Raw genomic sequence first — 15,728 nt, forward strand, 5'->3', positions numbered from 1 at the left:
CAGAGGGGGAGAGGCATTGATTCGTTAAAAGAAAAAAGTTCCATTTGTTTCTGCTACAATTTACACTTTCTTTCTTTCTCATCCGTCTGAGATACAATAGGTGTGTCAGAAATTTCGTGAAAAATAGTGAATTATTCGACCCCCTGTCTTTCCAAGCTTATAACTCCTCAAAAAATGTAATTCAAGCCCTACTTTCTTTTTTTCAATTAAAGGAGCAAAGACCAAGGTTTCATAAAAAAACAACAAAAAAAAAACAAACAACGTGTGTTTTTTTTTTTTTAAAACGGTTTTAAACTTCGGACTTTTCAGGTAAATTTCTAAAAAAACACTACTTTTCTTTTGTTTTAAATTTGAATATATTATTTATTGACCTTTTCTCCTCAATTTGTGATATATAACACTTTGGTGAGTAAATTAATTATTTACTTTTTAATAGACATTTCAAAAATGGGAGGCGTGAATTATTCGACCCCCTGTCTTTCCAAGCTTATACCTACTCGAAAAATGTAACTCAAGCCCTAATTTTTTTTCAATTAAAGGAGTAAGGACCAAGGTTTCATTAAAAAAAACAAAAAAAAAAACAAAAGAAAAAACAAACAACGTGGTTAAAAAAAAAGGTTTTAAACTTCGAACTTTACAGGTAAATTTCTAAAAAAACACTACCTTTTTGTTTGTTTTAAATTCGAATATATTATTTATTGACCTTTTCTCTTCAATTTGTGATATATAAAACTTTGGTGAGTAAATTAATTATTTACGTTTTAATAGACACTTAAAAATGGGGGAGGGGCGTGAATTAAAAAAAAAACGTTTGTCTAAAATATTATATTCGGTTCATTGGAAAGAGCATAAAATTTCACATTGACCCTGAAAATATCGTAAAAATAGAATCAATAGAAAAATTTTGATAGATTTTTAAAGTTTAAAAATTGAAAAATATTGAATTCGTAAAATTCATTAGTTTTTTAAAAAATAAAAAAAATATTTCTAGTACTTTTAAAACAACTTTAATAATTTATTTTGGAAGTATAATCCATAAAGAATATAAACAACCCACCTTTAAAAGAGAAATTACGAGTTTTTTTATATTTTATTCGCAGTTTCGTGTTAGGGGTGTCAAAAATTCCTACAAAAATTCTGAATTTTTATTTTTGTACCTTTTCTCCACGTTAAAAAAACGACCCTGGTGTTTAACTCTGTCCCGTGGGGAGGCATAGTAAATAGGTACACCTAGCGATACAATCTCGCCTTTTCTAAATAAACCCTTTAGTATTGTTTTGTTAAAAGCAATGTCGTTTGGCCTTGTGTTTATTTAAGTAATTATTAGGAGAGAAATGCACAACATTTCCCCCCATTATAATTCTTGTATAAAAGCTGAATTTTCGCTACCTGTCTTCAAATATTGTTTTCGTTTCGTTAATTTTCTATCTTATTGTTTTGCGATTTTTATTGGTTATGACAATTAAGTCGATACTGTTGGATTTACTTGAAATTCTACATTTCGATTTTTGAATTTCGCCATTATAGATACTGAAGAAGCGGCAAAAATTCTTTACGTAACTAATAAAAGGAACTATTGACGCAAGGGCTCAAATAATAATTTACACCGTTTCTTATTTTGCAATTTTCATTGTTTGTTTATCTGTTTTTCTTTTGTGGTTTTTGTTTAATCAATTTCATAATTTTTATCTTTTAATTTTGATTATTTTCAGTTTTCACATAGTTTAATTATTTAACGAATTGGACACACAATCCAGAAATTGTATTGATTTACGGAAGAAATTACAACAAACTAACCAAAATTTATGTTTTCAACAGAAAAAAAAAAAAAAAAGACATCACGTTTTTTCCCTCTGTTTTTTTTTTGCTATTGTTTTTCGTATTGAATTACTTCGAATTGAAGGTAAGATGGTTTTCTTTTTTTATTGTTAAATAATTTTTATGTAAATGCTTATTTTCCATTCTAGTTTGTTTTTAAGGGTTATTGAGGTCGTTGAAAACGAATCTGGCATTTTAAACCTATCGCAAATTTATCGTTTAAATGGTATTAACCCCTGGACCCTGGGATTATTTTGCCCCCATTTCACCGCTTTTGTTAACGCTTTTCTTACATGATGCGTTCGCGCGAACATAGTAAAGTGACTTGTCACATCGCAGAGGAATCTTTAGCGGACATTTGAAATAAAGTTAAAAAAATGTGGTTCATTCTTTGGTATTATTATACAAACACCGTGACAGCGAATTAGTAAAATCTTTTACGTAGTATTCTGTTACGTTTCGGTGTGCTGAACACGAATCTGAAAACTGGGTTAGGGTTAGGGTTAGGGTACATTTTTTTCTACTAATTCGCTGTCACGGTATTTGTATAAATTTACCCATTCTTTTTGTGTTGTTACGTAGTTTTTAATGCTTTTTAATTGAGCTAAAAGATAAAGTTTTCATGAGCCGTTTACAAAAACAGATTTTTATGTTTTTTGTTCTTTTTTTGTGCTAATTCGCGGTATTTTTTTAATCGTATTTCCAAGTTTAATTAAAGTTTTATATGTTTTTTTTTATTCAATTGTAAGGTTAAAGTACTGAATAGGTACAAAACACCCTCCCTCCCCATGTTAAGAATGGCTTTTTAAATAATGTTATTATTTCAGCGCGGATCAATAAGTGCACTCGTACCTTTTTTTTTTTTTTTTTTTTTTTTGAGAAAAGTATTCTATTATAGAACTTATAAATTTTTTAACAGATACTTCTGAAGTTTAATTCACCGTTTTTCTGTAAGTAACGTGCCAACATTAACTAAACAGAAGAACCGTTTACACACAAATTCTGTTTACATAGAGAACGCGATGGAGGGACGGAGGAGGAAAGGTCGCCCCAACACCCACGCCCCTCCACCGCCCTCCCGTCATGTAAATAGAATTTGTGTGAAATATTAAACGGTTCTTCTGCTTGATTAATGTCGGTGTATTATTAACGGAAAAACAGTTAATTAACTGCAGAAGCACCTATTAAATACTATACAAGTTATATAATTGACCATCCCCCTTCAAAAAAAAAAAAAAAAAAAAAAGAAACGAAAAACATAAAAATATGTCTTTGTAAACCCCTCGTGAAAACTTATTCTTGTAGATCAATTAAAAAAACACTAAAAACTACGTAGCAATGCAAAACAAATGAAGCACATTTTTTTTTGAAAACTTACTATTTCAAATGTCCGCTAAAGATTCCTCTGTTATGTGATAAGTCACTTTACTACACGTGAATGCACCATGTAAGAAAAGTGTTAACGAAGGCAGTGGAATGGTGTAAAATAGTCCCAGGGTCCAGGGGTTAATATGATGCAAATGGTAAATTTGTGACAGGTTTAAATGCCAGATTCTTTTTCAGTGGCATTGATAACCCCTAAAAACACAAAATGTTTTTTTGGTCGGTGTTGTGTTACAGTTAAAAAAAACATTTATCAATTTTTAAAAGTATTTTTTACATTAAAAAAGTTTATTTTGATCAAATATAAAATCTCGATTGCTGATATAAAAAAAATAATTGAACAAAAAACATCCGCTAAGTACTCATACAGGTTTTAACTAGACGAAACTGACTTTTCCTTCGACCTTTTCCCAACTGTTTACTTAAAGAACCAGCTGCGGAAGCAGTTATCCAATCAGAAAGCGAGAAAAGCAGAAGATATTAAATTGTAAATTGGCGATTTTCAAGAATTTCTAAGAGTAAGAATAAAAGTAAACTTATATCAAATGAAATAAAAAATGTAAACTTCTACCAAATAAAAATTGTAAACTTCTACCAAATAAAAATTGTAAACTTCTAGCAAATAAAAATTGTAAACTTCTACCAAATAAAAAATGTAAACTTCTACCAAATAAAAAATGTAAACTTATATATAATGAAATTACAAAATGTAAATTTATACCTAATGAAAATTTAAAAAATGTAAAATTATACAAAAAAAATTAACCATTAATTTTGTTTACTTTAACTGCCACTCAACATTCACCTTTTTAATTGACGACTTTTAGCGGTTTTTGGATCTGCTCAAAACGAATATCACGTTTAAATTTGAGGTAGACAAATAATTTTCTGGATATCAAGACATTTTTTCCTAATAAATTTCAGTGACCATCGCCATTCTTAACATAGGGAGTGTTTTGTAACATGCATACACATTGGTACTTCCTCAGTTGGAAAAACATAGCCGCCAGTGAAAACATAAACAATTACATTGGATAATAAAGGTCTTAATGTACAGAAAACTACTTGTCTGCACAAAATTTAAATGTGATATTCGTTTTCAGCATAAGCGAAAACCTTTAAAAGTCGTCAATTTAATAGTGAATGTTGAGTTGCAGTTTAAGTAACAGATGTTTACGTAATTCTGCGTCAACAAAAATCGGTTTTGTCCAATCCAAAAGTTAGATCAACATGAAAATTTCAAAAAAACTTCCCCCAAGTAATTTTTAAAATCTGATATATAGTTTGGAGGGGAAAAATAGGTGCAAGTCCTGAGTTAAACCTAATTAAAAAGAATTAAAAATACCAAAAAATCTTCATGATTCACGTACTCATCACCAGATGAAAATATTATATCAAAAAAATCACGTAAATTGATAAAATAATTTTTTATATATAGAAAATTTTTTTTTACGATTTTCAATGATCATAAAAGTATATTGTAGCCATTAAAAGGCTGATTTTGATCTCAGTAGTTCAAAGTGAGTTGTCTTCCTTTATTAAACCTGGTGGATCAAAACACTTTTGCTTTCTCATAAAATTTGATTTGCTTAGTTAAAAAAGACTACTTGATCAATTTATATGACTTCTGGAATACAACATTTTTGTTCCATGATGGATACATACATCATAAAGATTGTTCTGTATTTTCTGCATATAATTTTTGTAATTAGGTTAACTCTGGACTTGTACCAAAAATTGTCTTATTTTTGTATAACATATATTTTCTAAGAAAATAATACTTGCTACCATAAAATAAATATGAAATCATTAAATGTAAAGATGATCTGTTAAAATTTAATTCATAAAGTAACATTTTAAATGCTTGAGAAATCTTAGATGAAACACTACTCATTATTTTCTAGTTTGTTGCATGAAAAAAAAAAAGGAAAAATTGTATGGGCTATATAGCAGCATTTGCAAAATATATGATAAAGATGACAGTTATGCATGACAAGACCTCAATGGAGGTTGCAGTCCAGAATTCAACCTAATAAAAACAAAAATACAGAAACATATTTCTGATGTATGTATCGGTCATGGAACAAAAATATCATACTCCAAAAATCATATGAATTGATTAAGAACTTTTTTATATTGAAAAATAGTTTTATGATTTTGGCGATTAATAGTGTCGTAGGCATTACAAAGCCGATTTTAATCTCTATTTTTGGAGAGGTTGTTAAGGGGAAGGGAAACAGTAATGAACTTTAAAGATGACAGAGCAAGACACACCACCCTTGCTTCCTCGTAAATTTGTTTTTCTTAGTAAAAAAACAAAAACTTGATCAATTTATTTGATTTTTAGAATATGCCATTTTAGATCCATGTCAGCTATGCACATCATAAAGATGTTTTTGTAATTTTTAAGATAAGGTTGAATTTGGGACGACCATCAAGATAACTTTAAAGTCAGAATATGTGAACAAATGCATCAACTGCTTCACATTTCTATAATTTTTAATGACTTTCTAAGTTGCATTTATTGAACGGATTGCCTGTAATAACTCATTTAATGATATTTGTTTTCCATTTTACTAAATCATGACTTTTTCTAATATACCCGAGAAGAGTTCAAAAGAGATAAGTCAATATAATAATAGCAAAAATATGCTAAAAAGAGCTCCCCTCGCTTCTTTATCTTTAATTTTTTAAATATTATGTTTTTCTTAAAATGGTTACATTTTGTTTACTGATTTAATGTCATCTACTATTGTGTGCAGGTCACTACAAATTTTACCAACATAGAAATAAAAAAAATATTTTTACTAATATTTTTAAAAGAAAAAAGATGATGCAAGTCCAGAATTCAATATTATATATATATATATATATATATATATATATATATATATATATATATATATATATATATATATATAGAGAGAGAGAGAGAGAGACAGCATTTTTTTTCTTTAAAATATATCATTAAATAAAATAGACGTTTTTTTGTCTATTAATTCTATTTTTGACCCTTTCCAATTTTGGAATAATGGTCTTCACTTCTGGCAGGAACTGGCTGATGAAATCGCCATATTTGTCTATCTAAGTACTTGAACTTATGACAAATATGGCGATTACATCAGCCAGTTCCTGCCAGAAGTGAAGATCATTATGCAGTCTTATGACAAATATGGGGATTACATCAGCCACTTTCTGCTAGAAGTTAAGACCATTATTCTGAAATTGGAAAGGATTGAAAATAGAATTAATAGACAAAAAACGTCTATTTTATTTAATGACATATTTCCTTTCTTTTATTTATTTGTTACTAGTAATGTAGAGAGAAGCTGCCAATTAATAAAGCCATAGATTTTGCATAGAAGAGTTCACTCAAAACTTTTTTCTGACATAATATGGAGGTTTGCCATGAGATCAGGAGCCTATCAAATAATTGAGAGCTCACCGCTTGGATAACCCTCTTCATTTAAATATGTGAGTGATTTGCATTAGTGAGTAAAACAAAATGATGAATGTAGAAAGTTTTATGAAGGACCCATCTCCAGATTAGCCACAAAAGACAAGTTGATAGAAATAGAGAATAAATTAGAGTTAGGGGAGCTATGAGAAAAAGTCCGCTGATAAGAATAATCACTGAGTACATGGTAGATAATTATGTTTGAGGAAATTCTGGGAGAATTACTGGCACAGGTGATAACCATGACGCCAGATCAGGTTGAACTCCAAAAGGCTAGGATAGAAATCGAGAAAGCTTGGATCAAACAGGAAATTAGGATAAGCAAGTTGAGCATAGTACACGAAGCAAATAAGGGCAACCAAGGTAAATTCGATGTGTCAAAACAAGTAAATCTTGTTCCAAAATTTGTGAAGAAAGAAGTAGACAATTACTTTGCGCATTTGAAAGAATTACCATCAACATGCATTGGCCAAAGGAATGCTGAGTAATGCTTTTGCTAACAATAATGAGTGGCAAAGCTCAAAATGCTATGCAGCACATTCTGCGGAAGACTGCAGACTATGAGACTGTAGAGACAGCTATCCTAAAGTGATATGAACTTGTCCCTGCAGGCATACCAGAAGTTCAGAGGCATGAAGAAAAGTAAGGGCCAGGCATATGTAGCATTCTCTAAATAGAAAAAGGGGCATTTTGAGCTATAGGTCAATTATAAGAATGTGAAGAGAAGTTATGACGGATGTAAACAGCTCATATTAATTGAGGAGCTCTAAAACTGTGTTCTTGATGATATGAGAATACACAATACATCTAACCGACAAAAAAGATGGAGACCATGTTCAATATAGCCACCTTGACAGACAAATATGTGATAACTCACAAGAAAAATAGCAAAACCCCAAGGAACCATGCATTCGTAGATCAGGGAAAATTATACCTCTAACAGGAAGAATGACAATTCACATGTGCCTATTGGGAAGCCATAATTCACCATAACCTGACCGTTGCTCAGGCTGGAAACAAGATCCATAATATGTTTTGACTTCAGGAAGCTGGGTCAGTTGCAAAATTTCAGGCGAGGTGAATTATAGAGCCTACTCAGAGTACCCCAGGCAAACCACAAGTATGCCAGGGAATAAATAAGGGATACAAACCCTTCATGTTGAAAGGATATATATCTCAAAAGAAAGAAAGTCAGAGTGAACCCATGTACATTTTCTGCGATATGGGTGCATTCCAGTCCCTAGTGAGAAAAAAGCATATACCTAGAGAAGCGAGAATAGCCTAAGCTAAATTGAATAAAATTAAGGGCATAAGGAATGACCCTATGAAGGTGCTGTTGTTCAAAGACCATTTAGAATCGAATTTGAGGCTAGGGAAAGTCACGGTAGGAGCAATAGATAACCTCCCAATGACAGATGTAACAATGATACTGGGTAACAATATCATGAAAAGCCAAATTGAGTGTCAAAAACTAACCCAAGCAAGGATTAAACACAAGATAGAAAATAAGAAGGTAAGAAACAAAACATCCATAGGAATAACAACGAGAAATAAGGGAAGGGAGGTGGAGAAAGAAGATAAAAGATTGTACCTCAACCCAGTTTATCCACGCCATGGTAAGTATTAATCAGGAAACGGTGAAATGATGTTGATCTGAAGCTCTTGCTGGACTGTGTTAAAGTAAAGGATTTTGAGGGCTTGAAAAGCCAATATTTCTTCAAAAATGGAGTGCTGATAAGATGGAACTCTCTCAAGTCAGCAGAGGGAGTAGAAGAAAGCATATGGGAACAGATAATGGTACCTGGTATATATTGTGGAGGCATGCTAAACGTTGCACACAATATACTGATTGCATGTCACCTAGGAGTTATGACATATGAGAAACTGACTAGACACTTTTACTGGCCAGGATCAGAGGAGACATGAAAGGATTCTACAGAACCTGTGGGATATATCAGATAACAAACCAAAACATTCCTGCACTTCAACCAGTGGTAGAAGAACCATTCAATCGAGTGATTATCAACTGTGTGGAGCTCTTGCCCCAGAGTAAGTCAGGTCACAAGTATGTGTTGACCATAATGTGCCCATCTACAAGATTCCCATTATGGAGCATCTCAGCAAAGAAGGTAGTAGACACCATTGTAAATTTCTTTAAGTGAGGCTACTGAAGATAATACAGACCAACCAAGGGTCTGATTTCATTTCGAGGATATGCAAGCCAGTAATGGAATAATTAGGAGTCGCCTATATAAGATCCAGCACATATCACCCTCAGTTTAAGGTGGCATTGGATCAATTACAAGCTGAAGACATACTTTCTAGAACACAACATCGAGTAAGACCAAAGGATTTTATTTGTGCTTTTTGTAGCTTGCAAAACAGTTAAAAAAATCAATAGGACTCAGCCCTTTCAGACTGTTCTTTGGTCATTCAGTAAGGGGGCATTAAAATTAATAAATAAAGGAAAAATGGGTCATTAAATAAAGTAATATGTCAGATTACATAGCTAACATAGGACAAACTTTAGCCAAAGTGCAGGAGTTGGCTAAAATTCACTTAAAAATAATCAGAAAGCTATGAAGTTTTTCTTCAAAAAGAAAGCAATAGAAAGATAATTCAAGGGAGATAAAGTTTTAATGCTCCTACCAAGCAAAATATGAGATTATACAAAATACTAATTAATCAAGATGAATGAAATGTGATGCATAGAAGAAACTAAAGAATGAATTATGAAAACCAGTGGTTCAATGTTATAGTGCTGAAAGCAGTTTTTGTTTTCTGTGGGCATTTTTCTTTAATAATTTTAAAAAGTGGACAACAATGTGAACCTCATTATTTAAAAAAATCCATTATTTCTCAAGCATTTGTTTGAAGCTATTATCATTAGACTTGGTACATATGAGTGTCATTGCAAAAGTAAGGCCTCCTATTTTTAATTCGAAAACTAAAACATTGAAGAGCTACAGATGGTGTGGTAACATTAAAACAAGTGACTTTTTGTACTCCAGAATTTATTTTTCTACATAGTCACCACTATTCCTAATGTACTTTTGCCAGCCTTTTTGGATTCCTTAGTTGTAAATCTCTGGAGCATGCTTTATCACACACATCCCAGTCACCATACTAAAATCAATGAATCCATCTCCTAACACTGCTAATATCAACTGCATCGGCTTTGTAAAAGTTTAATAAGCCTTGGTGAATGTTCATTGGTTCAATTTTTTCTGCATGGAGAAATTCAATGATGCATCTCTGTTTCTGAGCCATGTCCATGACTGGTTGCTTTCATAGTCTCACAGCATCAATATCTGCAACAGAGAGTTGAAGCTTTCAGGTCATTAATGCATAAATTCAGTCATCATAACAATGTGCACTGCTCCATTCGGTTTGAAATGATAGGAGGCATTACTTTTGGAAAGTTCCGTGTAAAATAATGTGCACTTTCTGATTATAAATCAATGATATATGTCCACATGCCTCATCAATTTCAAAATATTCCATGTCTACTTTATATGGTCATAACTTTATCATAGAAATAAAACTGAAATTTTAGTAGAACTAGTCTTCTAAGTTAAAATAACCTGTAAAATTGCAGCAATATTTTACCAAATTTAAACCAGAGCATTTCGATTGAAATATATGTAATTTTTTAAATATTCCAAAACAGTTTGCAATTTTGTTATCATTAGTTTTGACTAGTTTTTATTTTAAACAGAGTAAAAAAAAAGTATGTAACATATAAAATTTCAACCAATTAATATCATTTGAGTATTTATTATTTTTCTGTTGATATGATTATTAACAAAGTAATTAATAAAGTAATTTGAATAAAGATAACAAAAATAATAGTGGAAGTAGTGACTCTAATTTTTCAATTCATAAAATCAGCATCTACATTTTGATCAACACAATGATTATTCAAAAGATTACAAAAGTTTGGTAAAAAATATCCCAACTTTGAGGTTTAAAGAAGTATATTTCATTGCAAGGTTGTATCTTTATGCAATAGAAAAATTACACAGGATTGAAGAGTTCTTGCAATTCTATAAATGCTAGAAAGTATTTAAGACGTACGTTTGTATTTGAATCTATATCGTTATCATCTTTGTATTACAAATGCGTTTCAATGTTTACAAGAATGAGAAGTATTTTATATGATGCTGCTTTAAAACAGCCTTTTCCATGTTATACAAATTGTGTTACTGCATGGATTATTTTGAATTATTTATTTTGAGTTATTCTAAAAAGTAAATAATTAAAAAACATCATTAGCAAAATGGATAGGGGAACTAAGAATCAATAACATTGAATACAAATTTAAATGGTCTCTACTAGTAAGTGCTAGTAAATAAAATAAACCTAAATACATATATTCTGGATTTGATCGTTATCAATATTATCTAAGAAAATTAATATGAACTAATTATAAATAATATATTAATAAAATATTAAATAAGATAAGTTTTATGTAAATTATAACAATATAATTACAATTAATATATACTTTTAGCATTGGTGACTCTACATTAAAATTCAAAGATGGCATAACTAAAAGAAAATCCAATTACAACTTCTCTTCCAATTTTTGGAGTATGTAATCATTTGCTTTCTTTCATAATCGATAAGTTCCTATTTTTCTGATAAGTAAGGATGGAATAAATTAAAAAATTGATGCTTCTGCACTACAAAACAAGTGCTTTCAAGATTGAACATTTTAACATACTGAAAGAAATAAATGGTAAGATCATCTTGACATTTGAAATATTAACTTTTTGTCATTCATCTATATATGCTCTGTAGTTACACTGAGTTTCATAAATTAAAAGATTGGTATAAATAAAAGATGAAATATAATTAAGTATATTTTTCCTACAAACATATATACATATATATGATGGACTCTCGTGTTGATTTTGACATATGAGCTTCCGCCACAACAACTAAATTGTTTGGAAATCCACACAGATGATTTGTTTAGTGGTGAAGGCTTTGTGAAGAACCAACCACTCTTTTTGGTATTACTGCTAACCTTTGTCAGTGCAGATGACTGTCACAAGATAGAGTATACAGTAAACGTAGGTTTTTACATCAGAGTTTCCTTCTCCTAGATGCATGTCTTAATGAAGACTGGGGGTGCATCTCTCACAGTGAATTAATGCACCCCCAGATACAAACCTGTAAATTTCTATAACATGGCGCAGTATATATATATATATATATATATAATTATTTTTTTTAGTAGCGTCTAAAAGTTAAGGGCTAGTAGTTTCAAGACAAGTTTAAGTACTTTTTAAGAAAAACCGTTCATTTAAAATACTTAGTATGCATATATACTTATAGATATACTCATCACTCATGTCTCGCCTAAATTTCATAAGCATCCGTTGGATATTTTTGAAGTTATGACCAATAACACAAAAGTTTGTCCAAATTCTCGTGGTCCAAAAGTTAAGGGCTAGGCGGTATAATCATTAATTATTATAACAGTAAGGTACTGTATAGGTGGACAGGAGTTATCGCCCCTGAACATACTTTACATAAGTGGAGTTTCCAACGGGTAAGAGTTATCGCCCCTGGCTCATAACTTTACATTTGTGGACTTCGCTCTCCTATAAAAAGAGAGAGAAACGTCCATCTTCATTCTGAAGTCGACACACGTCGTTTCGCTGTCAGACAGGTACTATGAATAATTCTACTTCCAATTTTTACTAAAGAACATTAAAATTATTGTAATTGGGTAAAAGAAATGAGTGTTTGTATCGCACTAGTACAACATGGCAGCAAAATAACGTCGTCCCGTTTCTGTCGAAGAAAAACAGCTCATTATTCATCTTCATAGTAATGGCAAGAAAACTTCTGAGATTGTTGACACCGTAGGAAGGTCTCCTAGTGTAGTAAAGCATATTGTGGCACATTTCAAGCAGTCAGGATCAGTGGCAGCTGCCCCAAAATCTGGTAGACCTCGAATCACAACTGCTCGACAGGATCGTCTTATTTTCAAAATGTCACTTAAAGACAGATTTAACACTGCTGCTAAAATATCTCGAGAACTAAAGCAAAGGTCTATTGTTCAAGCATCTTGGCAAACTGTTACATGCCGGTTGCACGCTTCTGGATTGCAATCTCGAGTGCCAGCAAGGAAGCCTCTTATCTCCAAAAAGAATCAGAAACTCCGCCTCGCTTTTGCCCAAGAACACGTTGTGTGGACAACCGAAAACTGGTCCCGTGTGCACTTTAGTGATGAATCGAAGTTTAACGTTATCGGATCTGATGGCAACACGTATGTCCGGCGAAGAACTGGTGAGAGATTGAAGGTTAAGTGCGTGAAAAAAAACTGTGAAATTTGGAGGAGGAAGTGTAATGGTTTGGGGCGTTATGTCAGCTGCAGGCTGTGGACCACTGATTCGTCTGCAAGGTGGAATAAATGCAGAAGTTTATAAGCAGATTCTACGGCAGCATGCAGTTCCTAGTCTTCGGTTGTTGCTCTATCAACCTGCAATTTTCATGCAGGATAACGCTCCTTGTCACACTGCTAAGAAAGTAAAAACATTTTTAGACAAGGAAGAAGTTGAAACGATGCGTTGGCCCCCTCAGAGTCCAGATCTTAATCCTATTGAGAATATCTGGAAAATAGTTGGTGAACGTGCTCAACTTCAGTGCCCAAAAATCAAGAAGAACTCTGGCAGTGCTTACATGCTGAATGGAGTGCGATAACGCCAGCGTTTTGCAAGAAGTTGGTGGATTCCTGTGCCAAGAGGTGTCAAGAAGTCATAAATAGCAAGGGTTTGTTTACCAAATACTAGTTAGTTGATAATTTCAGCCATTCACAGCAAGGACAAAAGCCGCAATCGTGTTGGCCCTTAACTTTTGGACACACAAATTTTGAACAATTTTATTTAAAATGGTAGTTATTCAAAAAATACTTAGTGTAGGCTAACGAAATTATGACCCATTGAAGATATACATGTTATCTATATAATTGTGAAGTAATTTTTTGTTGTTCGTGTGTATTTGTTTCAAATATATGGTTAAACTTGCTGAGGTTTTACTAGCCGTTAACTTTTGGACGCTACTGTATATATATATATATATATATATATATATATATATATATATATATATATAATTATCAAATGCTTTGGAACAGTAAATGTTTTGCTTTTCACCATGACTAAATTCTCATTCAAAAATTTAAGCATAATTCATTCTCTAATATCTCAAAACAAATTTCTGTATAATCTTGTCTGTGTCAATAGAAAAACTTCTAAAAGGTATGTATGACTTTCTACAGTTTATTCTTTCTCAAGGTTTTTCTGAGTTAAAAACAATGCTGACAATAAGAAACAAAATGATTACTCATGTGTATATGCAACTAGTAAATATTGAATTTTTCTTTTACAGATGTTCCTGCATGAAAAACTATGATGGATTTTAATGGATTATTATTCTCTTTGACACAAAAATAAAATTATACAGACGATAAAAGCAAAATCTTTTGTGAAAAAATTTTCTGGATTTTACTAAGCTGAAATGGTACAAAGTCACACATTTTGATTAATACCATTGTTTTCGCAAAACTGTAAATGATTTTTTCACAACCTTCAAAGAAACTGATGTCGATTCTAATCTATGTTGTTTTGCCGGTGCATTTAAAAACATCAACTTTACATTGATACATAAAGGCACCAACTCTAATAGAAGGAATATTAATAATTTGTTGCATGCAGATCTTTTTAAATGAATTTCAATTGTTGCATTCGAATTATTTATCTTTAATATTATTGTAAATCTTCTTACTGAGATAGATTGAGTGAATCATGCAGGTACAAAATAGAGAAAAGTCATATCCTTGTAAAATATGTGAATATTCTTGTTCTAAAAAATCAAATTTAGTGACACACATGCGAACGCACACTGGTGAAAAGCCATATTCATGTGAAATGTGTGATTATTCTTGTTCACGGAAATTTAATTTAGTGACCCATATGAGAACTCACACTGGAGAAAAGCCATATGCTTGTAAGTTATGTAAATATTCTTGTGCTCAGAAATCAGATTTAGTGAAACATATAAGAATTCACAGTGGAGAAAAGCCATATTCTTGTGATAATTGTGGATATTCTTGTTCTCAGAAATCAAGTTTGGTGATGCATATGCAGATACACAGTGGGGAAAAGCCATATGCTTGTAAAATATGTGAATATTCTTTTTCTCGAACATCAGATTTAGTGAAACATATGAGAACGCATACTGGGGAAAAGCCTTATTCCTGTGAAATATGTGGATATTCTTGTGCTCGTAAATCAAGTTTAGTAATCCATATGCATACACACAGTGCAGAAAAGCCATATTCTTGTGAAGTGTGTGAATATTCTTGTTCTCAAAAATCAGACTTAGTGACACATATTAGGACTCATACTGGAGAAAAGCCATATTCTTGTAAATTCTGTGAATATTCGTCGTCTCAGAAATCAAATTTAATGACCCACATGAGAACCCATACTGTGGAAATGCCATATTCTTGTAAGGTATGTGAATTTTCTTGTGCTCAGAAGTCAGATTTAGTGATACATGAAAATTCACACTGGAAAGAAACTTTTTTCTTGTGAAATTTGGGAATTATTTTCATGTAAAAGAGATTTGAAGACTTACATTCTTCATAGTAGACAGTTGATTGTTTATTAGAGATAACTCTCAATTGTTTTAGTTCCCTCTATACAAAAACTTTTAAGGGCACACTGACATAAGTATAATTTGCCCTACAAGGAAATGCTGACAAAATTTTAAAAATAAAATACTATTCAAAGACCAAATATGATCCCTTCAGAATTATTCTTGTAACATATTTGTATTCATTCTTTTCGGAAAAGTCAAATAAAATTTCTGAAGATAACTGATGTGATTTGTATTCTTTACAGTAGAAGCAATATAAGTTAGCCACATCTTAACACACAAGGAAGGAAACAGCTCAGGTCTCTTGCTTTTGTAGTTGTTTCCGGTGGTCTTTTGCGCATGCGTGGATTTCCTTCAAAGAGAAGTGACGTTGCCCATGTGTGCATATGTGTGT

At 31.7% G+C, this 15,728-nt stretch overlaps 2 long non-coding RNA genes across 2 annotated transcripts in view; one reads left to right on the forward strand and one right to left on the reverse strand.

Moving 5' to 3' along the window:
• Nucleotides 1-15,728, reverse strand: part of LOC145242730 (uncharacterized) — a 42,686-nt gene that overhangs the window by 11,703 nt on the left and 15,255 nt on the right. The window lies entirely within an intron of this gene.
• LOC145242729 (uncharacterized) lies at nucleotides 1,592-15,554 on the forward strand. The gene is made up of 2 exons (XR_013862816.1): nucleotides 1,592-1,903; nucleotides 14,063-15,554. It is a non-coding gene; the product is annotated as an uncharacterized LOC145242729 (long non-coding RNA).

Source organism: Euprymna scolopes, chromosome 21 (genome assembly GCF_053919585.1).
Source record: "Euprymna scolopes isolate OS-2025 chromosome 21, ASM5391958v1, whole genome shotgun sequence".
NCBI lineage: Eukaryota > Metazoa > Mollusca > Cephalopoda > Sepiida > Sepiolidae > Euprymna > Euprymna scolopes.